The sequence below is a fragment of the Neoarius graeffei genome, chromosome 1 (assembly GCF_027579695.1).
Source record: "Neoarius graeffei isolate fNeoGra1 chromosome 1, fNeoGra1.pri, whole genome shotgun sequence".
Taxonomy (NCBI): domain Eukaryota; kingdom Metazoa; phylum Chordata; class Actinopteri; order Siluriformes; family Ariidae; genus Neoarius; species Neoarius graeffei.
In genome coordinates, this window is record NC_083569.1 from 122,229,951 (window position 1) to 122,247,941 (window position 17,991).

Below are 17,991 nucleotides of genomic sequence, written 5' to 3' on the forward strand. Positions count from 1 at the left end.
CGGCCAGACGTTCCCAGCAGACCCTCACCATACGTTTGGGCCTGCCAGGTCTGTCCAGCTTCCTCCTCCGCCAGCGGATCCAACTCACCACCAGGTGGTGATCAGTTGACAACTCAGCCCCTCTCTTCACCCGAGTGTCCAAGACATAGGGTCGGAGATCAGATGACACGACTACAAAGTCGATCATCGACCTCCGACCTAAGGTGTCCTGGTGCCACGTGCACTTATGGACACCCCTATGCTCGAACATGGTGTTCGTTATGGACAAACTGTGACTAGCACAGAAGTCCAATAACAAAACACCACTCGGGTTCAGATCGGGGAGGCCGTTCCTCCCAACCACGCCCCTCCAGGTGTCACTGTCATCGCCCACGTGAGCATTGAAGTCCCCCAGTAGCACAATGGAGTCCCCAGTCTGAGCACCCCTCAGTACCTCTCCCAGGGACTCCAAGAAGGCCGGATACTCTATACTGCTATTTGGCCCGTAGGCACAAACAACAGCAAGAGCCCTCTCCCCAATCCGAAGGCGCAGACAGGCGACCCTCTCGTTCACTGGGGTAAACTCCAACACATGGCGGCTGAGCTGGGGAGCTATAAGGAAGCCCACACCAGCCCGCCGCCGCTCACCACGGGCGACTCCAGAGAAGTGGAAAGTCCAGCCCCTCTCGAGGAGCTGGGTTCCAGAGCCCAAGCTGTGCGTGGAGGTGAGCCCGACTATCTCTAGCCGGTACCTCTCAACCTCCCGCACAAGCTCAGGCTCCTTCTCCCCCAGCGAAGTGATATTCCATGTCCCAACAGCCAGCCGCTGTGTCCGGGGATCAGGTCGTCGAGGCCCCTGCCTTCGACTGCCACCCAATCCACACTGCACCAAACCCCTACTGCTACCTCTGTGGGTGGTGGTCTGATCAATCAAAAGTAGAAATTCTTTTTGGAAATCATGGACACCACGTCTTCCAAGCTCAAGAAGAGAGGGACCATCCGGCTCATCAGTGCACAGTTCAAAAGCCAGCATCCGTGATGGTATGAGGGGGCATTAGTGCATGTGACATGGGTAGCTTGTACATCTGGGAAGGCATCATTAATGCTGAATGATATGAACACGTTTCAGAGCAACATGCTGCCATCCAAACAAAATCTTTTTCAGGGGAGGCCTTCCTTCTTTCAGCAAGACAATGATAAACCGCTTTCTGCACATATTAAAACTGCATGGCTCCGTCGTAAGAGAGTCCGGGTGCTAAACTGACCTGCTGCAGTCCAGACCTGTGTCCCATTTAAAACATCTGGCACATTATGAAGCACAAAATATGGCAAAGGACACCCTGAACTGTTGAGCAACTGAAATTGCATAATCAGGCAAGAATGGGACAACATTCCTCTTTCAGAACTATAGTAAACATTTGAGAACTGAGGTCTCCTCAGTTCTCAAATGTTTACAGAGAGTTGGTCAATGTAGAGGTGATGCAACACAGTAGTAAACATGCCCCTGTCCCAACTTTCTGGAAATGTGTTGCTGACATCAATTTCAAAATGAGCATATATTTTAAAAAACAAAACAATGAAATTTCTCAGTTTCAACATTTGATTTGTTGTCTTTCGACTATTTTCAATGAAATATAGGGTTTCCATGATTTGCAAATTATCACATTCTGTTTTTATTTACAGTTTACACAGCGTTCCAACTTTTTTGGAATTGGGGTTGTAATTTGCTTTTTTTTTTCTTTTAATGTCTTTAGATTCACTGTGTAACAGTCTCCAACAGTCTTCTTGTCTTTATTTTATTCATGTGTGTGAGGTGAAATTGTTGATGAGCTTTCAAATGCTGCTCAGCTCGTTCTCATTTTAGGTCGTTGTGGAAGATGTGGTTTTGTTTTGTTTTCTTTTTTTTTCTTTCCTTTCTGAGTTTAAGAGGAGCTTTTGCTTCAAACTGCCCTCCTCCCCACCCGACTCTCCTCCTCCTCCTCCTCTTGATCAGCTTATAAGCCCACGACCAAAGTCATATCTGCATTATTGATTCATTACACATCAAAACGATCACCATCTCCATCAGCAGCCATGTTCTCCTGTTCTCTCCTGCTGGTTTTGCTGGGTCTTTCCTGCCTTCAGTCCTTCACAATGGCACAGAGTAAGATTTTGGACTTTTTTTTAAAAGAGAAATTAATTTAGCATGCATAAATTCATTTCTGTTTTATCTATTGGATTTTGTTATAAATTTAAATACGCATGTTCACCAGACATGAAGATAATAGTGTGTGTGTGTGTGTGTGTGTGTGTTTTCACTGGCTGTCTGATTTATATTTGCAATCATAATTTCTGGGATTTTTTTTAAGTGAAGTCTATCACTTTATAAACCCCAAAACGATTTTAGATAAATCAGTAAGATAATCAAATTTGATTAAATTTTCATCTTTAGTCTGAAATAAATTGCCAAATAATGAAATGTTTTAACACAGATGCAGCATCATTATGCTGTTTCGAGTTTCTCAAGAGACCAATACCCCCAGCAAACATTGTCGCTTTTGAAGAAACCAGATCCGACTGTCACGTTCCTGGAGTCATGTACGTTTTCACCCTGCTTCTTCTTCTTTTTTAAAATTCATTCTACAATTACAAATACAGTTTTGAATATTTGATTTTAGATTATCACAGTTCGACACTGACCGAAATCTTTCCTTTGCAGTTTTACGACGATAAAAGGTTATCGCATATGTGCGGATCCTGAAGTGGAGTGGGTGAAGCAAGCCATCAAAAGTAAATCATCAGCCTAGACTCGGACGACAGATTAAAACATCTCTCCGTGAATTAACCTTACTTTGCAGAATGCTTCATTTCACCGACATCTTACTTAAAGCAATTTGATGTCCTGTGTAACAGCACAAATCTTTTTGTTAAACATACACCTTTAGCTACATGCACTGGTTTATTTTTATCTTCTGCACAAATTAAAGCGCATTTATAACTCATGGTCTCTCGGTTGCTTCTTTGACTCCGTTCCCTATTCACCCGGTCACTGACTGTTGGACACATTTGTTGCCATTGTTTTCTAAATACAATGCTTTAAGAAAGAAAAAAAAAAACACAACATCGTTCATGCAATATAATAATAATAATAATAATACCCCGATTCCAAAAAAGTTGGGACAAAGTACAAATTGTAAATAAAAACGGAATGCAATGATGTGGAAGTTTCAAAATTCCATATTTTATTCAGAATAGAACATAGATGACATATCAAATGTTTAAACTGAGAAAATGTATCATTTAAAGAGAAAAATTAGGTGATTTTAAATTTCATGACAACAACACATCTCAAAAAAGTTGGGACAAGGCCATGTTTCCCACTGTGAGACATCCCCTTTTCTCTTTACAACAGTCTGTAAACGTCTGGGGACTGAGGAGACAAGTTGCTCAAGTTTAGGGATAGGAATGTTAACCCATTCTTGTCTAATGTAGGATTCTAGTTGCTCAACTGTCTTAGGTCTTTTTTGTCGTATCTTCCGTTTTATGATGCGCCAAATGTTTTCTATGGGTGAAAGATCTGGACTGCAGGCTGGCCAGTTCAGTACCCGGACCCTTCTTCTACGCAGCCATGATGCTGTAATTGATGCAGTATGTCAGGGGTGTCAAACCTGATCCATAAAGGGCCGTGTGGCTGCAGGTTTTCATTCCAGCCATGCAGCAGCACACCTGACTTGGCTCATTCAATCAACTGAACTGTCTTCACACAGTCAAATACTTGCAGCCACACCCACCCTTGATTAAAGGGTGGGTGTGTCAGTTGATTGAATGAGCCAAATCAGGGTGCTGCTGCATGGCTGGAATGAAAACCTGCAGCCACACGGCCCTTTATGGATCAGGTTTGACACCCCTGCAGTATGTGGTTTGGCATTGTCATGTTGGAAAATGAAAGGTCTTCCCTGAAAGAGACGTCATCTGGATGGGAGCATATGTTGCTCTAGAACCTGGACATACCTTTCAGCATTGATGGTGTCTTTCCAGATGTGTAAGCACTAATGCAACCCCATACCATCAGAGATGCAGGCTTCTGAACTGAGCGCTGATAACAACTTGGGTCGTCCTTCTCCTCTTTAGTCCGAATGACACGGCGTCCCTGATTTCCATAAAGAACTTCAAATTTTGATTCGTCTGACCACAGAACAGTTTTCCACTTTGCCACAGTCCATTTTAAATGAGCCTTGGCCCAGAGAAGACATCTGCGCTTCTGGATCATGTTTAGATACGGCTTCTTCTTTGAACTATAGAGTTTTAGCTGGCAACGGCGGATGGCACGGTGAATTGTGTTCACAGATAATGTTCTCTGGAAATATTCCTGAGCCCATTTTGTGATTTCCAATACAGAAGCATGCCTGTATGTGATGCAGTGCCGTCTAAGGGCCCGAAGATCACGGGCACCCAGTATGGTTTTCCGGCCTTGACCCTTACGCACAGAGATTCTTCCAGATTCTCTGAATCTTTTGATGATATTATGCGCTGTAGATGATGATCTGTTCAAACTCTTTGCAATTTTACACTGTCGAACTCCTTTCTGATATTGCTCCACTATTTGTCGGCGCAGAATTAGGGGGATTGGTGATCCTCTTCCCATCTTTACTTCTGAGAGCCGCTGCCACTCCAAGATGCTCTTTTTATACCCAGTCATGTTAATGACCTATTGCCAATTGACCTAATGAGTTGCAATTTGGTCCTCCAGCTGTTCCTTTTCTGTACCTTTAACTTTTCCAGCCTCTTATTGCCCCTGTCCCAACTTTGAGATGTGTTGCTGTCATGAAATTTCAAATGAGCCAATATTTGGCATGAAATTTCTTTCGACATTTGATATGTTGTCTATGTTCTATTGTGAATACAATATCAGTTTTTGAGATTTGTAAATTATTGCATTCCGTTTTTATTTACAATTTGTACTTTGTCCCAACTTTTTTGGAATCAGGGTTGTAGTGATTTTGAAAATAAATATTCTGGTTCTTCTTTGGAAACACATTTAATTTTTAAACCTGAAAAATACTCAAATTATATTGCTATAATCAGTCGTATAGATGCTTATTTTTGTTTAGTATTTTTCGCGCTGCAGCTATGGATTATTTTAGTAATTGAGTATTCTACCGATTATTCCTTCGAGTAATCGGATAAGAAATACTTTTGCTTTATTAAAGAGTGATAGCAAATATACAAGCGAATATAAGACGAGTATCTTAAAATACACAATTGGTTTTCTTTTTAGAAAATCGACATTTTAATTCCTCCGTTTTGATGCAACAGGAGCATACTTTCCACCGGCACCCTGTTGACCAACGGTATCGGAGGCGGCCGTTGTTTACCCGGGTCCCGATCCGGTATGGTATTTCTCTTTTCAATAAGCATGTTGGATTTGGCACAGTTTTACGCCGGATGCCCTTCCTGACCCAACCCTCTCCAATTTATCCGGCTTGGGACTGGCACCAAGAGTACGCTTATGCACCCCCAGTAGAGTTGGTTAGTAAGGATGAGGTGAGGGCAGCCATAAAAAGAATGAAGACTGGAAAAGCAGTCGGACCAGATGGTATCCCGATTGAGGCTTGGAGATGAGACGGCTTGGGTGAGATGGCTGTGGAGTTCCTAACGAGATTGTTTGTTTGTTTGTTTGTTTGTTTGTTTGTTTGTTTGTTTGTTTGTTTGTTTGTTTGTTTGTTTAATAAGATCCTAGAGAATGAGAAAATGCCAAATGAATGGAGAAAGAGTGTGCTAGTCCCAATATACAAGAATAAGGGAGATGTACAGAGCTGCAGTAATTACAGAGGGATAAAATTGATGAGCCACACCATGAAGCTATGGGAAAGGGTATTGGAGGCGAGATTGAGAAGAGAGCTAGCAATCTGTGAACAGCAGTACGGGTTTATGCCAAGGAAGAGCACGTCGGATGCAATTTTTGCTTTAAGAATGTTAATGGAGAAGTACAGGGAAGGCCAGAGAAAGCTACATTGTGTGTTTGTAGACCTGGAGAAGGCATCCGATAGAGTGCCGAGAGATGAGTTATGGTATTGTATGAGAAAGAGTGGAGTTAATGAGAAGTATATTAGAGTGGTGCAAGACATGTATGAGAACAGTGAAACAGCAGTGAGGTGTGCAGTTGGAATGACTGAATGGTTCAAGGTGAAGGTGGGACTCCATCAAGGATCTGCTTTGAGTCCTTTTTTGTTTGCCATAGTGATGGATAGCTTGACGGATGAAGTGAGGCAAGAGTCACCATGGAACACGATGTTTGCGGATGATATTGTGATATGTGGTGAAAGTAGAAAGGAGGTTGAGTTGGGTTTGGAGAGATGGAGGGATGCATTGGAACGAAGAGGAATGAAGGTGAGCAGGAGCAAAACAGAATACATGTGCATCAATGAGAATGGGGATGAGAGTGTAGTGAAGATGCAAGGAGTAGACGTAAAGAAAGTTGGTGAATTCAAGTACCTGGGGTCAACTGTGCAGGAAAATGGGGGCTGCGATAGTGCGGTGAGAAAGAGAGTGCAGGCAGGGTGGAGCAGTTGGAGAAGGATTTTGGGAGTCATTTGTGATAGGAAAGTCCCAGCAAAAGTGAAAGGTAAGATGTATAAGACAGTAGTGAGACCAGCTGTGATGTATGGATTGGAGACCGTACCCTTAATGAAGAGACAGGAGGCAAAGTTGGAGGTGGCGGAGTTGAGGATGTTAAGGTTTGTGATGGGAGGTTGGACAGGATAAGGAACGAGCACATCAGAGGGACAGCACATGTGGAGAGCTTGGGAATTAAGTTAAGAGAGATGAGACTGAGATGGTATGGGCACATCCTGAGAAGAGATGCAGAGCATGTGGGAAGGAGAATGTTGAGGATGGAGCTTCCAGGCAAACGAAAACGAGGAAGGCCAAAGAGGAGATACATGAATGTGGTGAGAGAGGACATGAAAGTGGCAGGTGTGGTAGAGAAGGATGCAGAGAATAGGGAGCAATTGAGGCGAAAGATCCGCTGTGGTGACCCCTAATTGGGAGCAGCCAAAAGAAGACGACGACTTGGCTAGCACCTGCTAAGCTAATGTCACGTTATCATGATCTGATTTTTAACTTCTCACAAAACACTTTTTTCCACATCAATAAACCCTGTGTGAACGCAACAACAAGCCACTATATTGATTAACTTGCCACTGCATATATCCATAATTCCTGAACATCATACGGATTTTCCTTCGCAGGGTGGCTGGGCGCTCCCTTAGAGATAGGGTGAGAAGCACAGTCACTCGGGAGGAGCTCGGAGTAGAGCCGCTGCTGCTCCACATCGAGAGGAATCAGCTGAGGTGGCTCGGGCATCTTTTTCGGGAGGTGTTCCAGGCATGTCCCCCCGGGAGGAGGCCCCGGGGAAGACCCAGGACACGCTGGAGGGACTATGTGTCTCGGCTGGCCTGGGAACGCCTCGGTGTTCTTCCTGAGGAGCTGGCCGAGGTGTCTGGGGAAAGGGAAGTTTGGGCTTCCCTGCTTAGACTGCTGCCTCCGCGACCCAGTGCCGGATAAAGCGGAAGAAGACGAGACGAGACATACGGATTTCCGTTACCTTGTCTCAGATCCGCTCTGTGGACTGCATGCTTTCTGTTGAGGTGCTGTTGCGGTAGGCTCATTCGGTATTGCAGTAGATACGCTCCACACAGTTTTTGCTCTGTTTTATCTTGAAACGATCCCAAACTTTTGACATTTTCTGTCGTTTTCTTCCTCCATTTCGCAAACCGCGCCATCAAATCACATCCGACGTCTCCTTCACGTCACATATCCACAGCAGCTCGTTGTGCCACAGTAACAATCATCTGTGCGAAACGCAGTGAGCTGATCGGAATCAAACGAAGCCTCGATGCAAAAAATACACATCGATCATTTTTAGGAATTGAGTTATCGTTTCAGCCGTAATATTTTTATATGACTGTTTTTTCTTTGCGGTGTCGTGTTTTATGTATGGCTTCTGTGTGTGTGTTTGTGCAGTATGTTAACACGCTGTAATATTCCAGTCGTCCCTCATATTTTCCACCAGAACACACCTGACCTTTTCATGATGTCTCACTCCCTCTGTCAGAGCTTGTGGATTACACGCACTCGGAGTGCTGATGGTTCCGAGCGCGTCTCCCATTTCAGACCTCACTGTTCCTCTCTTCGGAGTCGCAAAACGGCACAGATTCGGTTTCCTTTCTGAATAGAGCCAGTTCGCTGTACGTCACACTGGACCCCCTGGTTCTCTGAACAGTTTACCACAGAAAATGTTACTTTTGATGACTCCATTGTTGGCAAAAATTGTGCATAACAGGGTGGACATGACAATAACGGGGTGGACACACTAACAGGAGACGCTCAGTAACAGGGTAGAGAGAAATAACTGGGTGGACACAGTGCAAAAAAATTGCAGAGAGGACACTGAAATGGAGTTTCATGGTGGACAGGAACAATAGAATGGACATAACAGGGTGGACCCAGCGATAGCAGGGTGGACTTCCCAATTACAGGGTGGACACAGCAATTACAGGGTAGGCAGGCCATGCAGGGTTGGCAGGGCCGGGTCGGGCCGTGCAGGGTTTACACTGTACTGCATCCTGCCCTGCCCACCCTGCAAACCCAGGGCAGGGTTTATAGGGTGGGCAGGGCCGTGCAGTTACCAGCATGCAGTCAACATTTAATACTGAAATTCTACACCTCAGTCTTCAGACCTCAGACGTAACTGCTGACTTCAGCGTTATTCCAAAGGTACATGAGAGTTGTATAAATGTGGGCAGAGTTTGAATCTGAACTCGTCATACGTCACGTTGAAATTTGTTTCATCTCAATGCACTCACAAACACGATGGCGTGTCATTCGAAGGACAATCTTAAATACATAAATACGACTCTTGATTTAATTAATAATGTGGTGGAGCTTCAAGGAGAACCATCTTAATCGGAGACCTTGCTGACTTCGAGGGTCAGTGAGGTAAATGAGAACTGCCCCAAACTGTCCAAAAACCTTTCTTTTGGTCATTTTTCAAATCTGCTGTCCATAAGTAATGGCACAGTATTAATCCTTCAATACCCAGAAATATACTGAAGCCCACTGATTACGAGCTTCATCAGAATACACTGAACTACTTAGCATTATATATCCGCATTAGAGAAAGACATCCTGTAAATGCTTTCCTAAAGAAAAAGCTGTGTGTGTCGTTTGCTATCTAAGTTTCCGCTGCTGATAAGCGTCTGAAACTCCATCCTGCCTCTGAATTATTGAAAGTGTGAAGAAACACAATATAGAGGAGCTCAAACACCGTGTCCTTACGTACACTGGAAACTGTGTGTGTGTGTGTGTGTGTGTGATGAACCTATATGATGTCCTTAGCAGTTGTCCGTGCTGTATGGATTATATATAGGGCTGTATGAATTATTATAGATATTATATCAGTCGTCAGGCTTTGTAGATGTTATTTATCATGAGGCATCATAAACGCTGTGGGGATGATCTAAAAGGGAATAGATGCTGAATAGATTGCAAAAGATGTTATTTTTTATTATCTGCAAGAGATTCTTCCAGATTCTCTGTGTGTAAGGGTCAAGGCCGGAAAACCATACTGGGTGCCCGTGATCTTCGGGCCCTTAGACGGCACTGCATCACATACAGGCATGCTTCTGTATTGGAAATCACAAAATGGGCTCAGGAATATTTCCAGAGAACATTATCTGTGAACACAATTCACCGTGCCATCCGCCGTTGCCAGCTAAAACTCTATAGTTCAAAGAAGAAGCCGTATCTAAACATGATCCAGAAGCACAGACGTCTTCTCTGGGCCAAGGCTCATTTAAAATGGACTGTTCCAAAGTGGAAAACTGTTCTGTGGTCAGACGAATCAAAATTTGAAGTTCTTTATGGGAATCAGGGACGCCGTGTCATTCGGACTAAAGAGGAGAAGGACGACCCGAGTTGTTATCAGCGCTCAGTTCAGAAGCCTGCATCTCTGATGGTATGGGGTTGCATTAGTGCGTGTGGCATGGGCAGCTTACACATCTGGAAAGACACCATCAATGCTGAAAGGTATATCCAGGTTCTAGAGCAACATATGCTCCCATCCAGACGACGTCTCTTTCAGGGAAGACCTTGCATTTCCCAACATGACAATGCCAAACCACATACTGCATCAATTACAGCATCATGGCTGCGTAGAAGAAGGGTCCGGGTACTGAACTGGCCAGCCTGCAGTCCAGATCTTTCACCCATAGAAAACATTTGGCGCATCATAAAACGGAAGATAGGACAAAAAAGACCTAAGACAGTTGAGCAACTAGAATCCTACATTAGACAAGAATGGGTTAACATTCCTATCCCTAAACGTGAGCAACTTGTCTCCTCAGTCCCCAGACGTTTACAGACTGTTGTAAAGAGAAAAGGGGATGTCTCACAGTGGGAAACATGGCCTTGTCCCAACTTTTTTGAGATGTGTTGTTGTCATGAAATTTAAAATGACCTAATTTTTCTCTTTAAATGATACATTTTCTCAGTTTAAACATTTGATATGTCATCTATGTTCTATTCTGAATAAAATATGGAATTTTGAAACTTCCACATCATTGCATTCCGTTTTTATTTACAATTTGTACTTTGTCCCAACTTTTTTGGAATCGGGGTTTTATTATTATTATTATTATTATTATTATTATTATATTGCATGAACCATTTTTTTTTCTTAAAGCATTGTATTTAGAAAACAATGGCAACAAATGTGTCCAACAGTCAGTGACCGGGTGAATAGGGAACGGAGTCAAAGAAGCAACCAAGAGACCATGAGTTATAAATGCGCTTTAATTTGTGCAGAAGATAAATAAACCAGTGCATGTAGCTAAAGGTGTATGTTTAACAAAAAGCTTTGTGCTGTTACACAGGACATCGAATTGCTTTAAGTAAGATGTCGGTGAAATGAAGCATTCTGCAAAGTAAGGTTAATTCACGGAGAGATGTTTTAATCTGTCGTCCGAGTCTAGGCTGATGATTTACTTTTGATGGCTTGCTTCACCCACTCGACTTCAGGATCCGCACATATGCGAAAACCTCTTTTCGTCGTAAAACTGCAAAGGAAAGATTTCGGTCAGTGTCGAACTGTGATAATCTAAAATCAAATATTCAAAACTGTATTTGTAATTGTAGAATAAATAAAAAAAAAGAAGAAGCAGGGTGAAAACATACATGACTCCAGGAATGTGACAGTCGGGATTGGTTTCTTCATAAGCCTCAATGTTTGCTGTGGGTAATGGTCTCTTGTGAAACTCGAAACAGCATAATGATGCTGCATCTGTGTTAAAACATTTTCATTATTTGGCAATTTATTTCAGACTAAAGATGAAAATTTAATCAAATTTGATTATCTTACTGATTATCTAAAATCGTTTTGGGGTTTATAAAGTGATAGACTTCACTTAAAAAAAATCCCAGAAATTATGATTGCGAATATAAATCAGACAGCCAGTGAAAACACACACACACACACACACACACACACTCATAATATTATCTTCATGTCTGGTGAACATGCGTATTTAAAATTATAACAAAATCCGATAGATAAAACAAATGAATTTATGCATGCTAAATTAATTTCTCTTTTAAAAAAAAAGTCCAAAATCTTACTCTGTGCCATTGTGAAGGACTGAAGGCAGGAAAGACCCAGCAAAACCAGCAGGAGAGAACAGGAGAACATGGCTGCTGATGGAGATGGTGATCGTTTTGATGTGTAATGAATCAATAATGCAGATATGACTTTGGTCGTGGGCTTATAAGCTGATCAAGAGGAGGAGGAGGAGGAGAGTCGGGTGGGGAGGAGGGCAGTTTGAAGCAAAAGCTCCTCTTAAACTCAGAAAGGAAAGAAAAAAAAAACCCACATCTTCCACAATGACCTAAAATGGGAACGAGCTGAGCAGCGTTTGAAAGCTCATCAACAATTTCACCTCACACACATGAATAAAATAAAGACAAGAAGACCATTGGAGACTGTTACACAGTGAATCTAAAGACATTAAAAGAAAACAAGCAAATTACAACCCCAATTCCAAAAAAGGTGGAACGCTGTGTAAACTGTAAATAAAAACAGAACGTGATAATTTGCAAATCATGGAAACCCTATATTTCATTGAAAATAGTCGAAAGACAACAAATCAAATGTTGAAACTGAGAAATTTCATTGTTTTGGTTTGTTTTTTAAAATATATGCTCATTTTGAATTTGATGTCAGCAACACATTTCCAGAAAGTTGGGACAGGGGCATGTTTACTACTGTGTTGCATCACCTCTACATTGACCAACTCTCTGTAAACATTTGAGAACTGAGGTGACCTCAGTTCTCAAATGTTTACTGTAGTTCTGAAAGAGGAATGTTGTCCCATTCTTGCCTGATTATGCAATTTCAGTTGCTCAACAGTTCAGGGTGTCCTTTGTCATATTTTGTGCTTCATAATGTGCCAGATGTTTTAAATGGGAAACAGGTCTGGACTGCAGCAGGTCAGTTTAGCACCCAGACTCTTTTACGACGGAGCCATGCAGTTTTAATATGTGCAGAAAGCAGTTTATCATTGTCTTGCTGAAAGAAGGAAGGCTTCCCCTGAAAAAGATTTTGTTTGGATGGCAGCATGTTACTCTGAAATGTGTTTATATCATTCAGCATTAATGATGCCTTCCCAGATGTACAAGCTACCCATGTCACGTGCACTAACGCCCCCTCATACCATCACGGATGCTGGCTTTTGAACTGTGCACTGATGAGCCAGATGGTCCCTCTCTTCTTGAGCCTGGAGGACGTGGTGTCCATGATTTCTAAAAATAATTTCTACTTTTGATTGATCAGACCTCAGGACAGTTTTCCACTTCACCTCAGTCCATCGTAAATGAGCTGAGGCCCAGAGAAGGTGGTGGTGTTTCTGGATATTGAAAACAGAAAAAATATACAGCCTGCCACTGCTTGGCACCCCCCTCATCAGTTGCCAACCAGGGATGAATACCAATACCCACAGCAAACATTGTCACTTATGAAGAAACCAGACCCGACTGTACCCTTCCTGGAGTCATGTATGTTTTCACCCTGCTTCTTCTTCTTCTTCTTCTTCTTTTTTAAAAATTCATTCTACAAATACAGTTTTGAATATTTGATTTTAGATTATCACAGTTTGACACTGACCGAAATCTTTCCTTTGCAGTTTTACGACGAAAAGAGGTTTTCGCATATGTGCGGATCCTGAAGTGGAGTGGGTGAAGCAAGCCATCAAAAGTAAATCATGAGCAGAGACTCGGATGACAGATTACAGCATCTCTCCATAAATTAACCTTACTTTGCAGAATGCTTCATTTCACCGATATCTTACTTAAAGCAATTTGATGTCCTGTGTAACAGCACAAAGCTTTTTGTTAAACATACACCTTTAGCGACGTGCACTGGTTTATTTTTATCTTCTGCACAAATTAAAGCGCATTTATAACTCATGGTCTCTTGGTTGCTTCTTTGACTCCGTTCCCTATTCACCCGGTCACTGACTGTTGGACACATTTGTTGCCATTGTTTTCTAAATACAATGTTTTAAGAAAAAAAAAAAAAACATGGTTCACACAATATAATTATAATAATGATGATACAACCCCGATTCCAAAAAAGTTGGGACAAAGTACAAATTGTAAATAAAAACGGAATGCAATGATGTGGAAGTTTCAAAATTCCATATTTTATTCAGAATAGAACATAGATGACATATCAAATGTTTAAACTGAGAAAATGTATCATTTAAAGAGAAAAATTAGGTGATTTTAAATTTCATGACAACACATCTCAAAAAAGTTGGGACAAGGCCATGTTTCCCACTGTGAGACATCCCCTTTTCTCTTTACAACAGTCTGTAAACGTCTGGGGACTGAGGAGACAAGTTGCTCAAGTTTAGGGATAGGAATGTTAACCCATTCTTGTCTAATGTAGGATTCTAGTTGCTCAACTGTCTTAGGTCTTTTTTTGTCCTATCTTCCGTTTTATGATGCGCCAAATGTGAAAGATCTGGACTGCAGGCTGGCCAGTTCAGTACCCGGACCCTTCTTCTACGCAGCCATGATGCTGTAATTGATGCAGTATGTGGTTTGGCATTGTCATGTTGGGAAATGCAAGGTCTTCCCTGAAAGAGACGTCGTCTGGATGGGAGCATATGTTGCTCTAGAACCTGGATATACCTTTCAGCATTGATGGTGTCTTTCCAGATGTGTAAGCTGCCCATGCCACATGCACTAATGCAACCCCATACCATCAGAGATGCAGGCTTCTGAACTGAGCGCTGATAACTCGGGTCGTCCTTCTCCTCTTTAGTCCGAATGACATGGCGTCCCTGATTTCCATAAAGAACTTCAAATTTTGATTCGTCTGACCACAGAACAGTTTTCCACTTTGCCACAGTCCATTTTAAACGAGCCTTGGCCCAGAGAAGACGTCTGCGCTTCTGGATCATGTTTAGATATGACTTCTTCTTTGAACTATAGAGTTTTAGCTGGCAACGGCGGATGGCACGGTGAATTGTGTTCACAGATAATGTTCTCTGGAAATATTCCTGAGCCCATTTTGTGATTTCCAATACAGAAGCATGCCTGTATGTGATGCAGTGCCGTTTAAGGGCCCGAAGATCACGGGCACCCAGTATGGTTTTCCGGCCTTGACCCTTACGCACAGAGATTCTTCCAGATTCTCTGAATCTTTTGATGATATTATGCACTGTAGATGATGATATGTTCAAACTCTTTGCAGTTTTACACTGTCGAACTCCTTTCTGATATTGCTCCACTATTTGTCGACACAGAATTGGGGGATTGGTGATCCTCTTCCCATCTTTACTTCTGAGAGCCGCTGCCACTCCAAGATGCTCTTTTTATACCCAGTCATGTTAATGACCTATTGCCAATTGACCTAATGAGTTGCAATTTGGTCCTCCAGCTGTTCCTTTTTTGTCCCTTTAACTTTTCCAGCCTCTTACAGTGGGGCAAAAAAGTATTTAGTCAGTCACCAATTGTGCAAGTTCTCCCACTTAAAAAGATGAGAGAGGCCTGTAATTTTCATCATAGGTATACCTCAACTATGAGAGACAAAATGAGAAAAAAAAATCCAGAAAATCACACTGTCTGATTTTTAAAGAATTTATTTGCAAATTATGGCGGAAAATAAGTATTTGGTCAATAACAAAAGTTCATCTCAGTACTTTGTTATATACCCTTTGTTGGCAATGACAGAGGTCAAACGTTTTCTGTAAGTCTTCACAAGGTTTTCACACACTGTTGCTGGTATTTTGGCCCATTCCTCCATGCAGAGTTCCTCTAGAGCAGTGATGTTTTGGGGCTGTCGCTGGGCAACACGGACTTTCAACTCCCTCCAAAGATTTTCTATGGGGTTGAGATCTGGAGACTGGCTAGGCCACTCCAGGACCTTGAAATGCTTCTTACGAAGCCACTCCTTCGTTGCCCGGGCGGTGTGTTTGGGATCATTGTCATGCTGAAAGACCCAGCCACGTTTCATCTTCAATGCCCTTGCTGATGGAAGGAGGTTTTCACTCAAAATCTCACGATACATGGCCCCATTCATTCTTTCCTTTACACGGATCAGTCGTCCTGGTCCTTTTGCAGAAAAACAGCCCCAAAGCATGATGTTTCCACCCCCATGCTTCACAGTAGGTATGGTGTTCTTTGGATGCAACTCAGCATTCTTTCTCCTCCAAACACGACAAGTTGAGTTTTTACCAAAAAGTTCTATTTTGGTTTCATCTGACCATATGACCTTCTCCCAGTCCTCTTCTGGATCATCCAAATGCTCTCTAGCAAACTTCAGATGGGCCTGGACATGTACTGGCTTAAGCAGGGGGACACGTCTGGCACTGCAGGATTTGAGTCCCTGGCGGCGTAGTGTGTTACTGATGGTAGCCTTTGTTACTTTGGTCCCAGCTCTCTGCAGGTCATTCACTAGGTCCCCCCGTGTGGTTCTGGGATTTTTGCTCACCGTTCTTGTGATCATTTTGACCCCACGGGGTGAGATCTTGCGTGGAGCCCCAGATCGAGGGAGATTATCAGTGGTCTTGTATGTCTTCCATTTTCTAATAATTGCTCCCACAGTTGATTTCTTCACACCAAGCTGCTTACCTATTGCAGATTCAGTCTTCCCAGCCTGGTGCAGGTCTACAATTTTGTTTCTGGTGTCCTTTGACAGCTCTTTGGTCTTGGCCATAGTGGAGTTTGGAGTGTGACTGTTTGAGGTTGTGGACAGGTGTCTTTTATACTGATAACGAGTTCAAACAGGTGCCATTAATACAGGTAACGAGTGGAGGACAGAGGAGCCTCTTAAAGAAGTTGTTACAGGTCTGTGAGAGCCAGAAATCTTGCTTGTTTGTAGGTGACCAAATACTTATTTTACTGAGGAATTTACCAATTAATTCATTAAAAATCCTACAATGTGATTTCCTGGATTCTTTCCCCCATTCTGTCTCTCATAGTTGAAGTGTACCTATGATGAAAATTACAGGCCTCTCTCATCTTTTTAAGTGGGAGAACTTGCACAATTGGTGGCTGACTAAATACTTTTTTGCCCCACTATATTGCCCCTGTCCCAACTTTTGAGATGTGTTGCTGTCATGAAATTTCAAATGAGCCAATATTTGGCATGAAATTTCAAAATGTCTCGCTTTCGACATTTGATATGTTGTCTATGTTCTATTGTGAATACAATATCAGTTTTTGAGATTTGTAAATTATTGCATTCCGTTTTTATTTACAATTTGTACTTTGTCCCAACTTTTTTGGAATCGGGGTTGTAGATTCGGGGTAATGGATCATTAGGCATCGCATGACTCTCTTATAAGCGTTCAGAAGGTATTATGGTGTAATAATGTTAAAGAGGTCATCACCTGTGTTGGGGTTGATATTTACTTCATAGACAGTGTCGCAATGTCTTATGAATGCAATATGTATCATATCCATGATCAAATAATGCATATTTAAATAAGATTGGCTGGCTTTTTTCGTGGTATATTGGATATATTCCATTCGGCTAGCATGATATTGAACAAGTTGAAGACGAGTTGCTGAATGGAATATATCTGATAGACCACAAAAAATCCATTATTATTCTCATCTCATTATCTCTAGCCGCTTTATCCTGTTCTACAGGGTCGCAGGCAAGCTGGAGCCTATCCCAGCTGACTACGGGTGAAAGGCGGGGTACACCCTGGACAAGTCGCCAGGTCATCACAGGGCTGACACATAGACACAGACAACCATTCACACTCACATTCACACCTACGGTCAATTTAGAGTCACCAGTTAACCTAACCTGCATGTCTTTGGACTGTGGGGGAAACCGGAGCACCTGGAGGAAACCCACGCGGACACGGGGAGAACATGCAAACTCCACACAGAAAGGCCCTCGCCGGCCACGGGGCTCGAACCCGGACCTTCTTGCTGTGAGGCGACAGCGCTAACCACTACACCACCGTGCCACCCGCCATTATTATTATTATTATTATTATTATTATACATTTGATAGAACGTATAGATTTTACAAAAAGTTAAGAACGGGGGAGTAACTTGCCAATATTGAATGCTGATTCTGATCGACTGTAATTCAATGTTCTGGCAATCCAGTGTACAAAGTTCTAACAATAAAAATGGTACAAGTCCAAAAAGCCTGAACAACAACCCAACTTGTATAAAAGCGATATCCAGGTTGACCCTTCAAGTTCAAAGTTACTTTTGGTCGGAGTTAATCGTTACATTGTAGTTGTTCAAAACAAAAGGGCTTTGCTGAGTGAAGTCCTCTTGTAAAAGTCTCGTCACTTTTCCTCACCTCCAAGTAGAACTTTATATTTCCTCTATTGCTCTCTCTCCCAGTTTTTCGATGTCTGTTGGTCTGTTTTTCTCTTGTAAATATGCATGAAGAATATCCAGCGACATTTTTGTAGCCTTTCGGGTGCCCAGCGCGTCTTTTTT

General features: G+C 42.4%; 1 protein-coding gene across 4 annotated transcripts in view; it reads left to right on the forward strand.

Annotated features, from left to right (window-relative positions):
- The window catches only part of tbc1d14 (TBC1 domain family, member 14), a 99,260-nt gene that overhangs the window by 40,359 nt on the left and 40,910 nt on the right, over positions 1 to 17,991 (forward strand). The window lies entirely within an intron of this gene.